The sequence below is a fragment of the Macaca mulatta genome, chromosome 16, assembly GCF_049350105.2.
Source record: "Macaca mulatta isolate MMU2019108-1 chromosome 16, T2T-MMU8v2.0, whole genome shotgun sequence".
In the NCBI taxonomy this organism is placed as follows: Eukaryota; Metazoa; Chordata; class Mammalia; order Primates; family Cercopithecidae; genus Macaca; species Macaca mulatta.
This window is the reverse complement of record NC_133421.1, coordinates 52397997-52420184: the sequence shown is the minus strand read 5'-3', so window position 1 is coordinate 52420184 and position 22188 is coordinate 52397997. Positions and strand designations below refer to the sequence as shown.

At 47.6% G+C, this 22188-nt stretch overlaps 1 protein-coding gene and 1 long non-coding RNA gene across 21 annotated transcripts in view; both read left to right on the top strand.

Annotated features, from left to right (window-relative positions):
* MSI2 (musashi RNA binding protein 2) overlaps window positions 1–22188 on the top strand; it is a 433576-nt gene that overhangs the window by 320270 nt on the left and 91118 nt on the right. The window lies entirely within an intron of this gene.
* Window positions 1855–8415, top strand: LOC144335532 (uncharacterized). The gene is made up of 2 exons (XR_013406461.1): window positions 1855–2048; window positions 7891–8415. It is a non-coding gene; the product is annotated as an uncharacterized LOC144335532 (long non-coding RNA).

Here is a 22188-nt window from a genome sequence, read left to right as displayed (position 1 = left end):
CAGAGGTAACAGGATGCATTCCCACTGGATGTGGACGTGCAAGTGTGGACGTGGCCGACAACTCTGTCTGAGGATCCCACATGGGCACAGTGACCTAGGATGGAGCAGGAGCGCCCCCTCGTAGAGTCCAGATGCACATGTCCTCTGTGCTGTGGTCCCCCTCTATTCATGGGGACCACCTGTCAGTGTCTGCCCTTATTTGTCAGCATTGGTTACTAGTTATTGTAAAGATACTGCCTTACATTTATATTTCCCAAATGCATTGATCCCTATAATGACCTTGAAAAGCAATAATAGCATTATAATAATATGTAATAATAGTATTAATGACCAGCAACTTCTGCTTATTGATCCCTTAGGATGTGTCATGCTCCATGCAAGTGCCCTCCTATATTACCTCATTAATAAGCCAGATAGGGAGGCCATTACTGGGATTTCCATTTTTCAGGTTCATTCATTCGTTTGACAAATTTGTATTGAGAACAAGTTCTAGGCACAGGGAATTCAGCAGTGAACTACCCAGGCTGAAATCTCTGCTCTCAATGAGGAAGCTGAGCCTGTTGAGGTCACCTGAGTTGCTCAGGGTGATAGAGCCCATAGCGTGAGGCTGGGGGTCAACCCCCATCACTCCAGACCCTCTGAGTTCCTGGGCCACCGCATTTATCAGCAAGGATAACCAGCCAGCCATTTTGCCTCTATTATATGGCAGCTTATCCAGGGTTGTGTTAACACTAAGCCTTCCATTTATTTTGGTTGCCCTTCCAGGGGCCGATGGAGAGTGACAGGCTTCAGGGACAGGCAGACCCGGGCTTACATCCCAGCTCAGCGACTCTCTAATGGAAGGAGGGCACAGACAGTGACTTTGCTGAGCATCTGATTCCTCATTTGTCTAACTGGGATAACGTTACTTGCCTTGAGCACAGGCTGGAAGGATTAGATATCATGTATATGAAGGGGTTGAGTAGAACTTCTAAGACAAGTAAATGGTGGTGGTTGTGACGATAATGATGACAACCTAATAACAAGGAAAAGCCAGGCGGGGAAAGGAATATGGCTCATCCTAGAGGAGAACAACTCAGGAGGTAGCTCTGCCCTTCCTTCCGTGGGCTAGGATTTGTCAGTCCCAGGTTGGGAAAGGAACTCCAGCCCCTGCACATCTGTGTCTCCCCAGCCTCACCCCTCATATCCTCCATCCCAGCCCCAGCAATGCCGTTGCTCCTCTGGGGAGAGCTAATGGCCAAGGCATTACTTAACTCCTGGCTTTTCTCCAGCCTCTGCTGAGGCCTCCACCACTGCCAGCTTCTTTCTCGTCACTATTTGGTTATGTCCCTTTACAAGCCAATGAAATCAAATAAGAGGGTCCATTATACCTCTGGTTGGCAGAAAACCAGGAGCTAAGAACCAGAGTGCAAGGCCCTCATGAGTCTGTAGCACAGGCCATTGGATGGGGATGTCTTCCTTCAAAAGGATGGTGCATGGGCAGGGCAGGGCAGGGCAGAGAAGCCAGCCCATGGGCCAGTCCACAGAGCCCAGGTCAAGAATGCGATTCTGGGTCCTGTCTTCCCATGGTTCAGCCTCTGGTGGCCACCCCCAGTCTCTCCTAGAAGGCTTCCAGCCTGGATGTGTCAGGCTGGCATGTGTGCCAGGCTGGATGTGTCATATGGGGCACAGCCTTCAGGCGCAGCGGTAGATGACCCTTTGTAGGGTAAGGGTCTCTCTCTGAGTGTGGGTTCTGTCCTAGCTTTTGACGTCTATCTTCTACCAAGTACTGTGGAGCTTCTGGTTCATCAGTCTTAAGAGATGAGCAGGGCAGATGGCTCTGCCAGCCTTCAAAGACACAAATTCTGCGTTCTCTCTCTTTTTTTTTCTTTTTTTTTTTTTTTTGAGACAGAGTCTCGCTCTGTCGCCCAGGCTGGAGTGCAGTGGCACAATCTCAGCTCACTGCAAGCTCCGCCTCCCGAGTTCACACCATTCTCCTGCCTCAGCCTTCTGAGTAGCTGGGACTACAGGCACCCGCCACATCGCCCGGCTAGTTTTTTGTGTTTTTAGTAGAGATGGGGTTTCACCGTGTTAGCCAGGATGGTCTCAATCTCCTGACCTCGTGATCTGCCCGCCTCGGCCTCCCAAAGTGCTGGGATTACAGGCGTGAGCCACCGTGCCTGGCCACATTCTCTTTTTTAGATACCCCCCGCCACCCCCCAGCTGGAGTAGATCCCTGTCCTGGCTGGTCCCATCCCGCCCACAGCAGCCCATGGACACTGAGGCTTATTCCTGGAGAGAAAGTGATTGGGGGATCCAGGGCTTTGCCTGGCTTATAGTTTCTGTGGCACCATTTGCCCTGGATGCTCAAACGTCCTATCTTGTCGGTGGAAGTGGCAAAACCAAATTTGACACTGCTCTCGGTGGCGGTTCAGTGGGAGTGGAGTGCTGCGTATCTCCAGTTTGACCTTTCAGTCGCTGCATGGCTCTTCCAGGCTGCCGCTGCCTGGAGAAATGTGAACTTTCACCAAAGCCTTTGCAAATGAGCTTTTCCAGACAAGGAAGATGGCTTTGTCTGGCCAGGCCTGGGGATCCCAGGATTGACTTCCTTTCTGCTCTCTCTTCTCACTGTCCACTTACTCCTCTGCACCTAAAACCTTCAGCTAAGCAGATTCCACTTCCCCTGGCCCAGGCTCTGGGTGGAAATTGGAAAAGGTGGCTCTGGTGGATTGAAGCAGCAGCCCTGGCATATTTTTCTTACTTAAAACTTGGTCTGGAACTGACTGCCTCTGGTCAGAACTGATTTAGTCCTTAGGAATCATTTGTAAGACAGACACTGTGGGAAGGCCATCCTTTAAAGCCATTGATTCCTGTACTAATTATTTGCTGAATGCTGGCTTTGTGCTGGGCACCCATCGGGGGCTGAGGATATGGTGGTGAACAAAACCAGCAGCAGTCCTGGAGCTCACCCTCAACAACTCCATTCCTTGCATGCCTTCTAGCCATGGGGAATGTGGGTTGTGTGCTTCTCACAGCCTTGAAGGCAGGGGCTGGGTCCTACTCTCCACTGTATTCTAAAGGCCCAGCTGAGTTTCTTTCATATAGTAGGTATCTAATGAATGTTTATTGTAGGAATAAATGTTTTCTGTATTTCCTAGGACTCTAAAATAAATGTTACTTTTATAATCAGAAGACTATAATCCATATTGGCCGGGCGCAGTGGCCCACACTTGTAATCCCGGCACTTTGGGAGGCCAAGGCAGGTGGATCACCTGAGGTCAGGAGTTCGAGACCACGCTGGCCAATATGGTAAAACCCTGTCTCTACTAAAAATACAAAAATTAGTTGGGCATGGTGGTGCATACCTGTAATCCCAGCTACTTAGGAGTCTGAGGCACAAGAATCGCTTGAACCTTAGAGGTGGAGGTTACAGTGAGCCGATATTCACTGCTATACTCTAGCCTGGGTGACAAGAGTGAGACTCTGTCTCAGAAAAAAGAAAAGAAAAAGAAAAAAGAAAAAACGAAGGTTGGGCAGGCTGAGATTTTGACATGGTTTATAGGATGCCTGGGGTTTTTTAGTTGACTGTAAGTTTTCTTTGAGGCAACAGGTGATGGAGCTGCTGAGAACACCACCATAAAGGGAAGTCCAGTCCAGTATCTGGTATTTTGTGCTGCTCAGACCCCATGTGGAATATTCCATTCCAGGCATTTATTTTAAGAGGGGCATTGACAAGATAGACCACATCAGAGGTCTGATGGGGACCAGGACAGTATTATGGGAGAAATTCCAGAGGAATCAAGGAGACTTGAATAAGGAGAAATGAGGTGGCCACGCTAGATCTTGAAGGATTACCCCTGGGAAGGGGGGCCAGGCTGCTTCCCCAACCATGGGTGGCCATGTGTGAAGTTACCAAGAGAAAGGCTGATCCTTGGGCAGAAGAATTTAGCAACACCTCAAGATGCCCGGCTCGAACAAGCTGTCTTTATCAAGTACTGAAGGGTGATACCCCTTTCCCCAGAAATATTCAAACAGAGACTAGAATTGATGAAGCAGCAAGTTGGGGCCAGGGACCGCTTTGCAAACCACTGGTGGGTCCTGCATTACGAAAGTCCAGCCTGGTCTATACCGTCTCATTTCCAGACCCATAGAGACCAATTGGTAATATTTCAGGAGGATTCTTTATAAAATTATATCTTTAAGCCCTGGCCTCTAGTAGATACTGGTTTAATTACCAGTTACTTATTGCCATACTCAATAGATGATAGACAAGCAAGAGAAAAGGATAAAATGAAAAAAAAATTAAAAAGAAAATTCCAAACCCTTTGAGGTAGTAGGAAGAGCCCCCTACTTGCTGAAGATGATTAAGAAATAAAGAGAAAGCTTTTCTTGGAGTCATGATGTAAGCCCAAAGGGAAAGTAGGTTTTTATTTATGAAAAAAGGTTATAACTTAAGCTGTTCAGAAGCACAGCAATTACTTGGAGTAAGATGCCTCTTAATTCATTTGGCCTCCTTTGTAGGTGGCCGAATAAGTGTTTCTGCATCCTCGGACTCCAGCCCTTCTTTGGTCGCCACTTGCTTTTGTTCACAGCAGGTCACCGGGTACTCCAGAGGCATTGTTGATAATAACATCTCTTTCCTCCCCCACACCAGCCCCAAGCAAAGCTTTGGAAAAACAGCCAAGTGTTCAGCAAAGTGAAGGCCTGGCTTTTCTTCCTCCCCCCTCCTCCCCTTGTTGAGAAATCCCATTATCCGGGAGAATGATTGTGAAACTCCAATCTGTCTGCCACTGAGCTGTGGGCTGTTCTTGCCTCCTCCGCCCCTACCCTGGTCCCCTTGTCTATCTGCAGGGGGAAGACGAATATCTATATATTAAAGCTTTAAGAATCTATAAATCTGAGTTGATTCTCTGCTGGTGACAGCCCAAGCTCTTTCCCACCACGTTTGACATGATCTAATGGGTTTACAGTTGTTTGAGTGCTTCTCTGAAGCAAATGAAAGCGCTTAGTTAGGGGACGTGTGAAATGGCATTGTTTGTTCCGGGCACTACAGCAAAGCTGGGGGATCATCTTTAAATTATCCACCCTTTCTCTTCAGCCACCCCACAGAACAAGGGGCTCTGCCGCCAAAGGAGCTGCAAAGACAGTTCCTACTGGCCTGGCCTTTCTGCTTGAGAGGTGCCAGGATGCTGGGGGAAGGATGCATCCCCAGCTGTGTTCATTTCACCAGGAAGCTTGGGGCTAATTGGGAACAGAAGGATGCCCAGGGGATGAGGGGAAGGGGACGGGAGAAGGATGGTCTCACGAAGGTAGAGGAGTGACAAATATTTGCTTATAGCAAAACAAGAGTAAAAACAAGAGAGACTCCTAATGAGAGCTTTGGGGCAGTTTGTGCTTTCAGTTCTCAGGGGCCAGCAGTGTGGGTTGGTGTGATTGCCTTGCTAGTTGGCGCAAGACCAGTTCCTCTTTTCAATATCAAGTTTCATCAGCATGGAACAATAACAAATCATTATGAACCCTCTGGGACTGGTGGGTGTGTGGTGATGCGGGGTTGTTGTTCCCCCCCCCACCCCTCCTCTTTGATAAGCCCATCTTTTCAGCCCAGGTACATTTTTCCCATTGTAAATAGAAAATGGCATGGGAGGGAGTGTGTCTCGGAAACTTGCTGTATTGTTAATCTGTTATTAGGCAAAAGTCTTAACACCAGGCTGGGTGCTCAGATGCCTCATTGTGAGCTGGGATGGAATTATGCATCATGAATAAAAACCGCTGTCAACATGCATTGGTTTCAAAACATTAGAGCATATGGTATGTGATTATCTGTATTGTCAAGTGCAATAAAGTGAATTTGGATATAATAAAGGATGTAATATTTTAGAAATTTGGTAATAAACTAAGGAAAGGATGACAGCTGAGGTTCCTTAAGGCCCCAGATACAAATAAATTGAAGTTACTGGTCTCTGCAGCCAAGTGGCAGAATGGCCATAACATAACACCGTAACATCTGTGCACGGTGATTTTCAAGTTAGGGAAAGCTCTGCTGTCGCTCGGTTGCCTTCTCTGGAGGATGCAGGGATGGTCTGGCCCCCAGGGTGGGTGGTGGGAGAGGCGGTGGCTCCCGTTGGAGACCCAGGCCTTGCCTCCTTGCCTGGCCTCGAGGTGTGCCCTGTGACTTGCTCTAGGTAGTGGACGCATCTGCCTCCGGTCAAGGGCGGCCTTGTGCCAGCCATCAGGACATCTGAGGACCCCTCTTCCCTAGACAGTCACCCCTCAGCTCATCTCCAGCCCTCTTTGTTCCCATTTGGTCAATGGGAAGCTGTTGCTATAAATGCAAGGACCCTAAGCAGCTGCCCCTCGGAGGCAGCTGTCTTCTGGAACCCTCATCCCACAGGGCCAAATTATTAAGTCATCACAGCAAGTCAATATAAGTAAGGAGAATGGTCCTCTAGAGAGGCATGAGTGCGTCAGCATCTGATGGGGGCTAGGAACTGTGCCAGGCTTCCGTGTACTCTCTCCTTAAACCCTCTATAACCCTATAATGCTGCTGTCCCTATTTGAAGGATGAGAAAGCTGAGACACAGCCAATCAGTTGTGGAACGGAGATTATAACCCGTGTCTGAACCCAAAGCCCAGATTCCTTCCACTTACAACCTTTTCTACAAATCCAGAGGCTCTTTCCATTCATAGTCCACAAATAATAACCCACATATTCAAAAGGCCTCACCACAGAAAACTGGAAACCTTTACATTACCAGGTACCTGGGGCCTTGAAAGAATGTTCTAGAAAAAATTTTAAAAAATAGAAACAGGTGACCAACTCTCTCCTCTCTATTCCCACTTGGGCCTGGCAGGGGCTGATCTGCCTTCAAATTCCTGGGGTTTTCCCTTAGCACTGATTTTTGTATCCAGCTCTAGCAAGGTGAACCCATTTATCATCACATCCTAACAGTTTGCCTTGGTTCAGAACTCATCTTCCTCGGGGAAGGGCTCCTGCCCCCGTCAGAAGTTTATGGATGAAGGCTGAGGCAGCATCTGTTTGCATTTCCTGACTGACTGCTTTTGTATTTCTGACCCTGGCTTTACCTTGATCCCTGGCATTTGACTTCAGGGCTTGCCTTGGCCCCCAGCTTATGGGAAACCCCAGGTGAGGCCTGCCTCCCACATCCTCCACTTAGGCCTGGCCCCTTCCTTCCACCCCAGCCTTCTGTGGCTCTTCCAGTCCTGGCTTCCAGTGCTGGTCTTGCTAGCTGCCCTGCCAGGCGGACGGCTTCATTATTAAGCGTAAAAAATTGGGAGTGCCACCATCAGGCCAGGCTAAAGCAATTTGGACGGCTGGGAAAAGAGAAGACATTTAGTCCATTTCATGCCTGGATACCTCTGTAATTCCCGGGACAGGCTGGGAAAAGGTTTCAATAAACCCCTTTGGCCTAGGAATCTTGTGACCAGTTTGCACTGGAGATGAACAATAAGGTGAGTTCCAATACACTTTCCAGATCGCTCGGCTTTGGTACCTCAGGGTTGACCCCGCTAAAGCTCTTATCACCACAGTCAACATTTATTAATAGCTAAAGTATTTTCAAGTCTCAACTGGTAGCCCATTCATTCCAAGCAATATTGGGTACAAAATCTTTATATAAAAACTACAGACCTGTGCAGGCATAACCAGAACTAGCATTATCTCATTTAATCCCCATGCCAGCCCCATGAGGTCAGCACCTTTTTTTTTTTTTTTTTTTTTTTTGAGATAGAGTCTCACTTTGTCACCCAGGCTGGAGCATACTGGCACGATCTCTGATCTCTGCTCACTGCAACCTCCACCTTCCAGGTTCAAGTGATTCTCCTGCCTCAGCCTCCCGAGTAGCTGGGATTACAGGCACACGCCATCAACTCGGCTAATTTTTGTATTTTTAGTAGAGACGGGGTTTCACCATCTTGGCAAGGCTGGTCTTGAACTCCTGGCTTCAGGTGATCCCCCAGCCTCTGCTTCCCAAAGTGCTAGGATTACAGGTGTGAGCCACTGCACCCAGCCGAAGTCAGCATCTTTATTCCTACTTTACAGGTGGGGACACAGGATCAGGGAGGTTGATGGCTTGCCCCACATCACACAGCTAGTAAACAACCAGGATTTCTACCATGTCCTCAGATCCGAGATTCAAATCCTCCCAGTCCATGGAATCTCACTGGTCTGTCTTAAAAGAATGTGTTGTTTTCTCCTCCTCCTCACCCAAACCTTTCTATGTAGGTTCTTTTGAGTAGGCTACACTGAGTGACATCTGAGAACAATTTTCTTTAGCAAAAATAGACCTTGAGTCGCTGTCTCCTGGGCTTCTCCCAGACACAGTCTTAAAACATGCAGAGGGGCTGAGGGTGAACCCCGAAGAACACTTGTGTTCTTGCTCCAGATCCCCAGGGCTGCCCACTGACAACTGCCCCCCACCCTGCTGAAGAGCTGGTGAAATTGAACCAAATGCTCCTAATGATCTGTGAATGTATTAATCCTGCTTTCTGTTAATTAACAATATGATAAAACCAGCATTTCGTAAGTCGTCGCTTAACACATGTTTTAGCAATTATGTACTTAGTGGTTTGGATTCAGAATGCTAATAGAATAAAATTTTAATGAAGATACGATGCTATGAAAAATGTATTGAGACGAGTTCAGGTATGGCTGCCGTTAACATGCAGGAGGCAAGAGTCTCAGTTTGAAGGGTGAACCTCCCCAGTGCCTCTCAGCACTGTGTGCTGCTCAGCCAGGAGGACCCAGGAGATCCTGAAATTGACTGGTTCTTGACTCCTGTGAATTTCTCATGCAAAGATCTCATCGTGGGTGTGGGGAGGGGTCCACACCCACTGGCAGTCACTGAAGGTCCCTGTTCCCACCCTACCTCCAGACTTCTAGCAATCTCTGTGAATAAGGGGCAACTTCAGAACCAGAGACCATGAAGTACCATCTCACCTTCTCCTAGAGAGTCTCCAAAATTTTTTAATTGTGCAGAAAAAAAATTAGCATGCAGCCCCCCAATATATCTTACCTAATTTTTAATTTATATGCATGTACCGCTATGTTAATATTCATGTATATTATAAAACCTATACAAATAGGAATATAATAGGATACATTAAGGATTTTATTTATTAATAATTAAAGTAATATTTTTATTACTTTAGAGAGCAATATCGTTGAATATGCTGGTTTTAAAAAAGAATTCTTGATTTAACACTTCATGATCCAACTCTAAAGGTCGGATTCTAAGTTTAGTTTATTTTGATACTTGGTTTTAATGCCTGGCAAAACTGAAAAATATACCTCACAAGATAAACAGATCCCAGCGGAGGAAGCACGATTCACTGTGCTGGCTAAATCATGATACTAATTTTTCAATCCCATCCTCCAATTATGCAAAGGATTTTGTTGAAATTCAGCTTGTAAATTTCCATCTTCCCTGATGTCAATCAGTTTTTCATGCAAACTAATCAAGTGTTGCATTTTTATATTTTTAACAAATGGGTTCAAAATCCACTGAAATGTTCATTTTTTTTTTTTCCAAATGAGTCTTTACAGTTCTGTTTCTGGATTTTAAAAGTCTGCAGATATGAGAGCTTTTGTAGATGACCTAGTTACATCATTTTTAGCAACAAAAACACAAAACAATAGAAATATTTTCCAAACATTTGTTTTCAAAGCACTTTCTCTACGGTACCAGTTTCTGTTGAAAATCAGGTTCTTCCTCACTCACTTGGCTGCAACTTGTTCCATCTGATCAAGACATGTTTTGGGGGTTAGATGTGGCTGGTTAGGTGTCTTGCCTAAGGGTATGGAAAGGGTTGGCTGACCATTTTCTTTTTGGTGGCATATGCTTGTATCATTAGTATTATCTCCAATCCATGTTTTCTTTGCAGTTACCTACTTTGTAAGAGTTGGTTTTCCTTTTTTTTTTTTTTCTTTTTTTGAGACTGGGTCTTGCTCTGTCACCCAGGCGGGAGTACAGAGGCACAATCTCTGCTCACTGCAAGCTCCGCCTCCCAGGTTCACACCATTCTCCTGCCTCAGCCTCCCAAGTAGCTGGGACTACAGGCGCCCACCACCACGCCTGGCTAATTTTTTGTATTTTTAGAAGAGACAGGGTTTCACCATATTAGCCGGGATGGTCTTGATCTCTGACCTCGTGATCCACCCGCCTCAGCCTCCCAAAGTGCTGGGATTACAGTGCCCGCCACCACACCTGGCTAATTTTTTGTATTTTCAGAAGAGACGGGGTTTCACCGTGTTAGCCAGGGTGGTCTCGATCTCTGACCTCGTGATCCGCCCGCCTCAGCCTCACAAAGTGCTGAGCCAGATCGCATAATCTATACCTCCATTTACTGGTTACCTGTAAACAGCACAAGGTACCAACTGTGCTCGGGTGAGTAAACGAGGAGCCACTCTAGCCTCACCCTCATGGAAGCATTTCCTCTTTTCCATAAGTGACTTATAAAATAAGGACAAGTGTCTTGCTGACGTAAGGACATGTGAAGGCACTGGGATTATTCAGTCATATGTTAAATGTTAGTGAAGCTGGAATTACTTCTAGGTGACAAAAATTAGGCATTGTACTTTTTTCCTTCTCCCAATTGTTTTTTTTTTTTTTTTTTTTTTTTTTGAGACAGGGTCTCACTCTTTTGTCCAGGCCACAGTGGCATGATCTTGGCTTACTGCAGCCTTGACCTCCTGAGCTCAAGCAGTCCTCTCCCTCAGCTTCCCAAGTAGCTGAGACCACAGGCACGTGCCGCCACGTCAGGCTAATTTATTTTATTTTATTTTTTGTAGAGATGTGGTTTCACTCTGCTCCCCAGACTGGTCTCAAGCTTCTGAGCTACAGCAGTCTGCCCGCCTTGGTCTCCCAAAGTGCTGGGATCACAGACATGAGCCACCAAACCCAACCTCCCAAAGTTTCTTAACCCTAACTGAATCACTTGGGAGATTTTAAAACATGCAGACGCTGGGGTGCTACCCCAGACCTAACGCAGTTCTGAGGATGGGACCTGGACATCAGCATTTTAAAATTGTTTCCTTAGTGGCTCTGATGGAAGACTCACTATTGAGAAGCAGTGTTCTAGACTGATGCATCTTATATTTTAATTTGCATAAAATCACCTGTTAAAATGCAGATTCAGGTTCAGTGGGTCCAGGATGGGGCCTGAGACTGCATTTCCAACCAGCTCTCTGGTGGTGTGGATGTGCTGATGGGTAGAACACCCTAAATAATGAACTCCAGACTGTGCCGCCCCCTGTCTCCGGTAGCCTCCTCACCTCCTTCCTCCCTCTCGCCATCCCAGGCCTTTGCCGAAGAGTCAGGGAGCAGTCTCTGCTCCTTCCTGGCAGAGCCGCCATGCCAGTCCCGCTGCCTGGGCTGCTGGTCACAGCTTCTCAGAGAAATCTGGCTTCCAGATGTTAAGAACAGTTCCTTAACAGCTGGAAGAATATAATAAAATAGGCCAGACCCCACCCAATAGTGCATAAGTATGTGTGTCTCGTGTGAACCACTCGTCAGAGGCACCCGATGGTCATCTGCCTGCCCACAGACTCCAGGCAGGTTTGCTGGCAGTGCAGCTGGGTGGGGTCATTGGAGATGCTGGCAGGAATGACCCCTCTGTGGGGGGTGCGGAGGGAACAGTGGGCACCCAGCCAGGGCTCTGTCAGTGGGACTGTTCTGAAACCATACCTCATAATAAAAGTCATATAATTTGTGGCAGCGCTGAAAACCTGCTTCCAAGTAGTGGTTTCTTGATGGAGCTTTGGAACCTTATCTGCGGTTGGTAACCATTCCCTGAGAACTTGTTGGAGAAAGGCGAGTGGGCATCTTGAGAAGACTGCTGGGGAAGCTGAATGCAACAGGGCGGGGACCAGCATGCCCACACCCTCTGCAGCCAGCACAGGGTGACACTCAAAGATTAATGGATGATTTTTTTTTTTACCTAAATGAATGCACCTTAGGGTCATTTTTTTGAGTTGGAGTCTCGCTCTGTCGCACAGGCTAGAATGCAGTGGCGTGATCTCGGCTCACGGCAACCTCTGCCTCCCAGGTTTAAGTGATTCTACTCAGCCTCCTGAGTAGTTGGGATTACAGGTGTGTGCCACCACTCCTGGCTAATTTTTGTATTTTTAGGAGAGACGGGGTTTCACCATGTTGACCAGACTGGTCTTGAATTCCTGACCTCAAGTGATCCACCTGCCTTGGCCTCCCAAAGTGCTCGGATTACAGGCATGAGCCACCACCACACCCAGCCCTCTTAGGGTCTTCTAAAAGTAACAAGGTGACCTAGGAATTCACTGTATGACTCATTTTACCTCTCCCTGTCCTGAATCTTATCCCATCATGACAGTTGGTAAAGCACCATGAACATCTACCTTACAGACATGTCAAGTGGATTTTAACAAGTGAGGCTATACAGAGACAAAAGTAAGCATGTGTGGAGATAGAGATTGGGCTAGAAGAGAAATAACAAGGCTAGTGTGACTGATAGGAGGGGCTAGTTATCGTCTCAGAGGTGCAGGTGTTTTTAAGCAATCCTGGCTGGTGAGGTGGATCATTTGTCTCACAGAGGAGGAAACTGAGGGTCAGAGTGGTTGAATAACCTGCTCAGAGTCATGCAGCCGGTTGTGCTAGAGCCAGAATTTGAGCCCAGATCTACCCAGCTCCAAAGTCTAAGCCCTTTTCCCCCCACCTCAGTGGGGACATTAAGTAGATTGAAACTCCCTCTTAGTGTGTGTGTTGCTCGCTGCATGGATGAGGCTGGAGGATGAATGTGAGAGAAGGCAACAGATTTGAAACCCACTCTTTGGTGGAGTGGCTGGGGATACCAACCCAAATACCCACCTCCAGAGGGAAGAACTTCCAGCTGGTACCCCATCTCCCCTGAGCTCAGAAAGCCCTGAGTTGAGAATCCTTGAAGGCCACACTCCTGCAGTTGGAGCTCGCCAAAGCCGCCTCAGGCTCTGTGGTTTCCAGAGCAGACGTGGAGGCGGCACGTCCTCGTGCCCTTGCTCCAGCTGCGCGCACGACCTCAGCCTCCTCTGCCCCGCTGGGCGCGAGCTGCAGTCCTGGCACCTTCTGCCGGGGTCCTGATCTGAGCCAGTTGTCTAGCGATTTAATTTGGTGAATTTACCACTGCGTCCCAGAGTTTATATTGGCACTTAACAGCAGTAATATGTTTCTCTCTCGCCAAGAACTGACTATTTTCCCGACCAAGATGGAACACCACGCACAAAAAATAGGTTTGTGAACTAATCTGCTGCCCTGACAAGTGTCATTCACAGAATCACTGCTATAGAGCGCACTCGGAATTAAATGAGGTTGGGGTTGTCTGGCCTGGATCACAGGTGCTTTTTCCCACTCAGTTAACAAGAGTCTGGGATGAGACACCCTTTCCCTGCAGCCGCAGGCACTTTCAAATCACACTATCAGTATTCATGAGAGATTGCTCTCTTAGAAAAATGGTTTGAGGATGGTTAGAGGTCTCCCTCTCTCTCTCTCTCTCTTTTCCCTTCTAACCTCCCTTTCTTCCCTCCTGGGTGGTTCTTTTTAGGATGCCCCCACCCCGTCTGTCCTTATAAAATGCAGCTCTGTAAACATTTGTCTAATTTCACAAGCTCAGGGAGGTGCACCCATCAGTTAAAAAAAAATCTCCTAGTGCCTGATGCCTGTTTGAAATTCTAAAGTGGAACTTAATTGCTTTCGCATAAGGATTTGATTCGGGCAACCTGCCCATACCTCTGGGAGTGGAAGCAGGATCTGTCATTTACACTTTAGTGTGAACAGGTTCCTGGACCTGGGAGAAAACAGCTTTGTCTTTCCCTGGTCTGCCTTGGATTTCAGAGGCTTCTTAAAGACAGCGTTATTGAGGGGCACGGTGGCTCATGCCTGCGATCCCAGCCCTCGGGGAGGCCAAAATGGGAGGATCACTTGAGACCAGGAGTTCGAAAGCAGCCTGGTAACATGGCAAAATCCCATCTCTTAAAAAAAAAAAAAAAAAGTTTCCCACTTCATGTAAGAGGTCCTCAAAATTCTCTTTCCTGTAGAGAGTTCTGGATTCTCTTTTACCATATGGTCTCCACTTAGCTTGTCCTGAATTGGGAAGCATAGGGCAGAGTCAGGCTTGCATCAGCATCAGAATTGCCAGAGACCTGGGTAAAAACGCGGTTCCTGGGCGACACCCACTGAGACCATGTTAGGAGCCGGCAGAGCCCAGGGATCTGCATTTTTGACAAGCCCTTCCCCCATGAGAGATTCTGCTGCAGGACCACACCCAGAAACATTGGTCTAGGAGCACACTTGGCCTTCACCCCCACCTTGATATATTGTCTAGGAGTGTCCATAAATAAATGGTCACCAGGTTATGGTGGCCAACTGAAAAAAAACTTTGTAACTAAAGCCTAATGAAACACTTGGTGGTTCATGGTTGGCATCTGACTTTTAGAAGGGTTCTCCTCACATTTCAAGGTCAAGGGTTGGCCAGCACATCCCTGAGCTGAAAAGAAAGAAAAGCACCTTTCCAGTTGAGAAATTGGCTCCCCTCTGGCAAAAGCCGCCAATGTAGCTTAATATTAATTTAGGGAATGCAGTCTTGTGCAGTTCCATGGAACTAGACTGGAAATCTGATAGTGCCATTTCTGTTATCTGATTCCTCACACACCTGAGATCACTCCCCGCCCCCCACCCAACTCCTCCCAGCCCCAAAGGTGGCTGCAGAGGCGCAGGTGTGAGCTGGCTCACTAAGTCACTTTCCCCCTCCTGATTAAGCGTGTTGGGGAATAAAGGAGACCGGTGTCGACTCACGCCGATCTCTGCCTTGCCTGTGCTCGAGCCACTTGTAATTCCCCGCAGCCCCAGCCAGCTCTGCAAGGCAGAAAGAAATATGACCAGGCAAGTTGAGAAAATAAATTAAACTAAGTGTCAACTTTTCTTGTTTCTCTCCTCATTATTAAGAGATGGAATGGGGCTCGTTTATCAAGCAGGGGGAGAAATTAATTGACACGGCTTTAATATCATGATGTCTGGCGTGTCTGGTCACATTCCTTCATTTTTGGAAAGGCATTTTATTATAGTTTACAGCAACCAGCTGCCAAACTACTGGTGTAAACGAGGAAGCAGGTGCATGAAGGATGCCACAGTGGAGGGGCTGCGATGCCACCCTGGAGGGGATGGGGACATGGCAGAGAAGGAGGGCCAGTTCAGAAGGGACCCCAAAGGGAGGCTGCTTATTCTGGGGTGAGGGAGGAAGAAGGATATGGGGGAGGAGGGAGGGCTGTGCTAAGAGGGCATGCCCGCAGACCCCTCGAATCCATCATGGGCTTGTTTACTGGCCACCAGGAGAGCAGTCTCAAGTATCTGCCTCTGATGGCCTCCTGACCTGAAGTCTTTGTTCTTAACCATCCCCGAGGCTGGGTGCTGTGTGCAGCTCAGGTCAGCCTGCCTGCCCCTTTTCTTTCTTCTTAATAAGGCTAGGGAAGTGAGCACTTCTCTGTCCATCCCTCCAGGGCAGCTGAGTCATTTGAGAGCCAGTTTGCTGCAAAGAGACCTCTAGCATCGAGTCTGGCATCCCAGTCCTACTTCAGGTACATCTGCAGTTGGGGGTCTGGAAAGGTTCAGAGAAGTCACTCTGCTGTGCTCATCCTAGTTAGACTGGCTTAGGAGATGGTCTAGCTGTTTTTCTGTGTGAAGGTCTTCTTTGCTGTGTATCTCTGAAAATCCCCAGTGCCTCCTTCCCTGCTCTTACGTTTAAGAAATCAGATACTTCAGGGTGCAGGGGAAGCCAACAGAGAGCTGGAGTGGATGACCACATCTTTCCCCACTCTCTCCTTGCCCTCCGTCTGCTGGGTTGTGAGGACCGAGGGCTTTTGCCTATTTCATAGATGTTCTTACAGGGAAACATGGCAGGGACAGGGTTCAGGGGTGCAGTTGTTGGACAAGGTAGGAGTTGATGAGTATGGAACAGTCTGCCTTCATATGAAGAAGGTGGGCTGCAGGGGAGAGAACACAAGGTCCCACCGGGGCCTCAGTTCTTCATCTGTAAAGTGGGAACGATCATTTCTATTCATGCTCCCCAGGGTGGGGCTGGGGGTGAAGATTGAGTTACAGAGTGGCTGCTCGGTAAGGGCAGATGAGCTTTCTCTTTTTAACGTTATTATTAGAATGTGGACTGATCCTCAATAACCGCCTTTGGGAAACAGATGTGAGTTGTAATGGAAGGAATCCTAGCCCTTCCCACCTTATAGAGTCCACATTGGCACCTGGGTGTGAAAGCACACACAGCCTGATCGTCACCCACCCTTTCCCAATACCTAGTGTCTGAAAATGCCCAGGAACCTCTAATGGCAACCCCAACTGGCTCTCACTGAAACCAAGCTGTCGTGCAGTGATTTCCCAACATGGCAGCCAGTAATCAGAAACATGCTGCTGCTTTTGAAAAGGTAGCTTGTTTTTCTCCTTGGAACATATTGATCTTCTGAGTTATATTTTTCTTCAAGCAAAGCCAAGCCATGTGATGCCACCTACCCATGCCTGCCGTGCATCTGTGCACACTACTTATCTCTTCCGTGCTTCCAGGTGGGGCCTCAGACCTTCCAAGTTTAGGGTTGCAGGACAGCTGACTTGCCAAACCTGTCACAGGTCGTGGAGGTGACCTAAAAATGTTCCACGTTGGGGCTGGGGACAGCCTGAGGCGTGGGGTTGCCAATGGACACACAGCCAACTGGGACTTGACTTGTGACGATGCAAGCAGACCACCATGCCTCCTTGCCAGGTCGGCCCCTCTCACAGTCTCTGAGCCATATGGCTACCAAATCCAGCCCTGAACACTTACTGATCCAAAGAAGACCCTGACAGTCTGCTCCAGAAAAGTAGCAGGGAGTATGACAGCAACTTGGGGTACCACTCCTGGGTTCAGCTCCTGCTAAACATGGTTTAGTGGCCATGTCACGATGGATGAGTCACTGAACTGTGCAGCGCAACTGAGCACATTGACAGTAGCAGAGCCTGCCCTGCCTCTCGCAGAGTTGCCTTGGGGACCAGGTAGGATGATGGATGAAAAGGATTTTCAAACCAGAAAGTGCTCCCCACGCACAAACCCAAGGGATTCGTGTGTGCTGGAAGCAAACCATGAATATTGCTTTCCCCAAATACTGGGTTATTAGCAAGAGAGGGAAGTTGCATGAGTTATAAATATTCTTAAGTACACATACCTTTAATTTCTCATGGGATACTCAGAATAAATTTGACAATCTGGGGTTTTTTCTTCCCTCATTTTTTTTCTCCATTAACCAAGTGTGTTAACTCATGACTTGCATTGATTTTCACTGAAGATGCGTTAGATACTACATGATTGCCTATTGGTGTTCATTGACCTATATGATAAGAGAAGAAAATTATTTTTGAGGCTAGGAGGAGGCTGTTCCCATCTTTCTCTCTCTGACCTAAAAAAAATTCTCTTGTAAGTTAACTGTCGATGTTCCTCGGTGACTGCATTTGGAGCAGGTCATTTTAATTTTGAGGTATCTTGTTTTCAGATTTCGATCTTCTTCTTCTGTGTATGTGGTTTTTTTTTTTTTTTTTTTTGTAGCCTTGTATTATTCAGATGAATATTTAGTTTTGTTCATTTGGATAAAAGAGGAGGAAAAGGTTTGACTGTTAAATGCTTATCTCTTAAATAGCACGCACTTATTAGTTTCTAATAATAGCTTCATTCAAGAGTATGCTAGAATTTCATTTTTAAATGCTCCCTGTCAACTGCTACCCTATTAATACCCATTTTTAAACCACTGGTGTTTAAGGTTAACCTTCCCATCACCTTCTTTGTCCCAGCTTTGCTGACTTCTGGAGCTCCTTGGAAGTGTAGGGTGCAGTGTTAAGGTGGGGGCTTTAGGAGAGGGGGGGCAGGTGCCACTTTGCTGATGCCAATTTGGTGAACTAGTCTCTTGTCCCCCAAGTTCTGGCCCTTTGTTTCCCCCACCTCCCCTGGTTGTCAGTCCCTGGATCTCCTCGCCATTCTGGGTGGGGGCTTGAGTGAGTTTAAATACCCGGGGAGGAGTTCTCTGGTTCTTACGAGCAAGGGAGCAGTGGATGTTCACAGGGGTAACCCAGAGGGCCCCGATGCAGTGCCAGCCCTCACAGACTCACCGTGGACTAGAGCCCTCATCCTGCCAGGGGCTGGAGCAGGACCCCTGCTTCTGCCTGCTTCTTTTAGAGGTCCAGAGAGGCAAAGGGACTCTCTGGGGGCACACAGCTTATCTGGCCCCTTGCTGAGTGAAGATAGTTGTGTGTATCTTTTACCCGATTGCTACACCTCAGTTTGATGGGCCTTCATGAGGCTCCATTTCTGACTCTCTGTGGGGCCCTCTTTTAGGACAATGAGAAGGAAATAATCACGACTCCCTGTCCTCCAGCTCTCCCAAATCCCCTGTACATCCAGTAGACTGTTCAAAAGACTATGATGCCTTGAAAACCTATGTCAAAACAAGCCAGGCACAACAGTACAGGACATACAGTGTATGATGCCACTTGTATGGGAAAATTTATAGTCATAACAGGTAAAATATAGGCCAGTGTGGTAGCTCATGCCTGTAATCCCAACACTTTGGGAGGCTGAGGCAGGAGGATCACTTGAGCCCAGGAGTTTTGAGACCAGCCTGGGTAACATGGTGAAACCCCATCTCTACAAAAAAAATTGCAAAATATTAGCCAGGCATGGTGGCACACACCTGTAGTCTCAGCTACCTGACAGCCTGAGATAAGAGGATTGCTTAAGCTTGGGAGATTGAGACTGCGATAAGCCAAGATTGTTCTACTTCACTCTAGCCTAAGTGACAGAGGACTGAGACCCTGTCTCAAAAAAAAAAAAAAAAAAAAAAAAAAAGGTAAAATAGAGGTGACTAAGGCTGGGGGAGGGGGAAATGGGAAGTTATTTAATGGGTACAGAAAAGGTCAGGAGGTGGATACTGGTGATGACTGCACAGCATTTTAAGTGTACTTAATGCCACTGAATTGTGTGATTAAAAATGGCTACAATGGCCGAGCACATTGGCTCACGCCTATGATCCCAGCACTTTGGGAGGCTGAGGCAGGCAATCACCTGAGGTCAGGAGCTCGAGACCAGCCCAGCCAACATGGTGAAATACCGTCTCTACTATAAATACGAAATTAGCTGGGTGTGGTGGCGTGCACCTGTAGTCCCAGCTACTTGGGAGGCTGAGGCAGGAGAATCGCACAAGCCCGGGAGGTGGAGGTTTCAGTGAGCTGAGATTGCACCACTGCACTACAACCTGGGTGACAGAGCAAGACTCTGTCTCAAAAAAAAAAAAAAAAAAAAAAAGGCTAAGATGGTAAATTTTATGTTAGGTGTATTTTCACCACAGTAAAATACTTATTTCAAAAGGATTTTTCCCACCCATCACTCTATCCCAAATTTCTGACCCCATTGTTTTTGTCCTCCACTGCTCATTTTAATTCATTTTGGGGGTTATTCACCACTAAGTTACTAATTTGTTGTAAATGCTAATGCATCTGTGAAATAAAAATGATTATATGTTAAGGAATAACACTTATTGATAATTAAGTGTTCTGTTGCTTCTTTGCTTTCCCCAAATGGAATAAATAAATATTTTAGACATAATCAAGTTTGTTTTCTGTGCTCGGGCCAAACAGACAGAGATGTTGAAATGATATAGGTCTTTAAAATACGGCAAATGAGTCTTGGCATCGCTGAATTGTTATGCATTCAGGGTACACAGGCTTGAAATCCAGGCTATCTCCTCTAATCAGGAAAATCATTTTTGTGATACTTGAATTTTGAGTCCTGTGGGGTTAGGAAAAGGACCAGCAGGGAGAATATCAGAGTCAGAATTTGAAATGATGCCCTGAGTCTTGCCCCGACCCTTCCCGGTGCAACAGTCTGCATTTTAATTCCTGTCTCCTAGCTCAGTCGCCCTTCTTCCCATCTCAGAGTGGGAAACTGGGGCATCAGAGAGTCCGGAATGGTATGGAGGTGATTTGTGCAGTGGCCCAGGAAGGAGTTGGTTTGCAGCAGGAAAGCAGCTCCCATGGAAGGGAACTCAGCCATGGCCTGCCATGGTGACTTGACTTACTCTGGCCTGTATTCTAGGATCAAGTGTGTTTGCTTAGCTGCAAGGTGGCCTTAAACCAGGCTGTCCTCTGGCTCGTGGAGCGGTGCCCTTCACTGGTGGCACTGACTTCATGCTCTCGCCCCATAGCCAGAACAGGTTTTTCTCATTCAACCACTCTCTCCTGCCTTCAGTCCAGAGCAGCATGATTGGCCAAGTAAGCAGGCCTGGCAGGAGGAGGTCGTGTGCGGCCCCCCTGTGTGGGATATGGGGGTGGCTGAAACCTAGAACCTTGCTGTATTCGTTTTGTGTGGCTGCCATAACAAATTACCACAAACCTGGTGGCTTAAAACAACAGAAACTTCTTGTCTCACAGTTCTGGAAGCCAGCGCTGCACTCCCTCCAAAGGTTCTGGGAGACAGTCGTTCCTTGCCTTCTGGAAGACCAGCGTCTCAAGGCTCCAGGTGTTCCTGGTTTGTGGCGGTACCACTCCATTCTCAGCCTACCTCTGTCTTCACATGGCCTTCTTCTCTTTCTCTGTGTCTCAAATATCCCCTGTTTGTCTTTTAAGGACACCTGTCATTGGATTTAGGGTCCACCCTAAATCCAGGATAATCTCTTCTCAAGATTCTTAATTAAATTACATTTGCAAAAGCTCTTTTTCCAAATAAGGTCACATTCATAAATTCCAGGGATTAGGACATGGATGTATGTTTGGAGGGCCACTATTCAACCTGCTACACTTGTCCTAATTAGCAGTGAGGTTCCTTGAAAACTGGCCTATCCTGGCTTGTTTTATTTGCAAGGTGCCTGGGCTTGGGGGCTGGAGCAGAGGGGTGACCTTCAAAGACAGATGAGACCCAGAGTGCCCTGCAGGCTGGAAGTGAGGAATGGGAGGGAGAGGCTCTCCCTGCGTGAGATCCTCTGACTCGTGCCTGTTTGTGAATTGTGCAAGCAGAGGGCCATTGCCTTGTTGATCTCGGCGTCCTTCACAATGCCTAGCACAGGTGGCAGCTGGTAAATGCAGAAGGAAGAGCGGAATCAGTCTTGAGGCAAAGCAGTGACTCAAGTGGATCAGCAAGATGCTCAGAACCTGGAGGAGCAGAAAAGGCTCATTCAGTCACTCACTCAGCGCTTAGTGTGTGTTAGGGACCCTGTTCCATCCTGAGGACCCTCAGAGAACAAGACCCCAGCGTCACCCTCTTGCAGGGTGCTCTGGCTTGAAGTCACGCTGGCCAAATTCCGCGGCCTCTGCAGTGCCGCCCCTCCCTCCCTGTGGAATTTCAGGAGGGCGCTGGCTCTTAATCCATTCTCCTGGGGCCGGTTGAGATCTGGGCCCTAGGAGGGTGGGGGTGGGTGAAGGGGATTAACCAAAAAGATTAAGTCCCTGGCTGAGTGCTCCAAGGGTCCTTGACTGGGTGGGAGTTTTAACCTGATGTTTTTAAGGCTCCTCCCAACCCAGAATTCCTGACATGTACCCCGGTAGGGTGAGCTGAACGCCCGCAGGAAACTGAAAGCACTTAAAGCAGCGCTTGGGGAACAAATACGCCAAAGCCCAAAGAGAAGTGGCGTGGGGACGGTGTTGCTGCGGCTCTTCTCCAGCTCTGCAATGATCAGTGAGACCAAAGGGCAAGGAGAAGGAGATGCCCAAAGAGAGGGTATAGGATAGTGTTCCCAGTAGCTTTCTCTCAAAGGACCTGGTTTAGCGGGCAGGGGGTATAAACCTGGTCAAAGGTTTTTTTGTTGGACGGCATTTCAAACAACGTATCATGTCGGATGTCTGCTTCAGGCCTCTGAGGTGACTGAGAACCTAGCTTTTACTGGGTGACACTGGGAGAAACTTGCCATCTTTGAGCCTCTCCAGCAGACACTCATGTCCACTTCATGGTATGTCTGATGCTGCCTTATGTATGCTGGGACTGTGTATGCTGGGAGCATTGGCCCACTATTTGGTGTGTGGTGGTAGCAAATGGCATAATAAAGATCGCGATTGCTGTGTTTCGTGGTCCTAGCCTTCTGTTTTACTGGAAATGGTTTGAGAGCAGAGGGTAGCCTTTTTTATTTTCGTACCGAAGAATCTGCTAGTCCCTGCAGGAGCTATGCTAAAGGAGCTC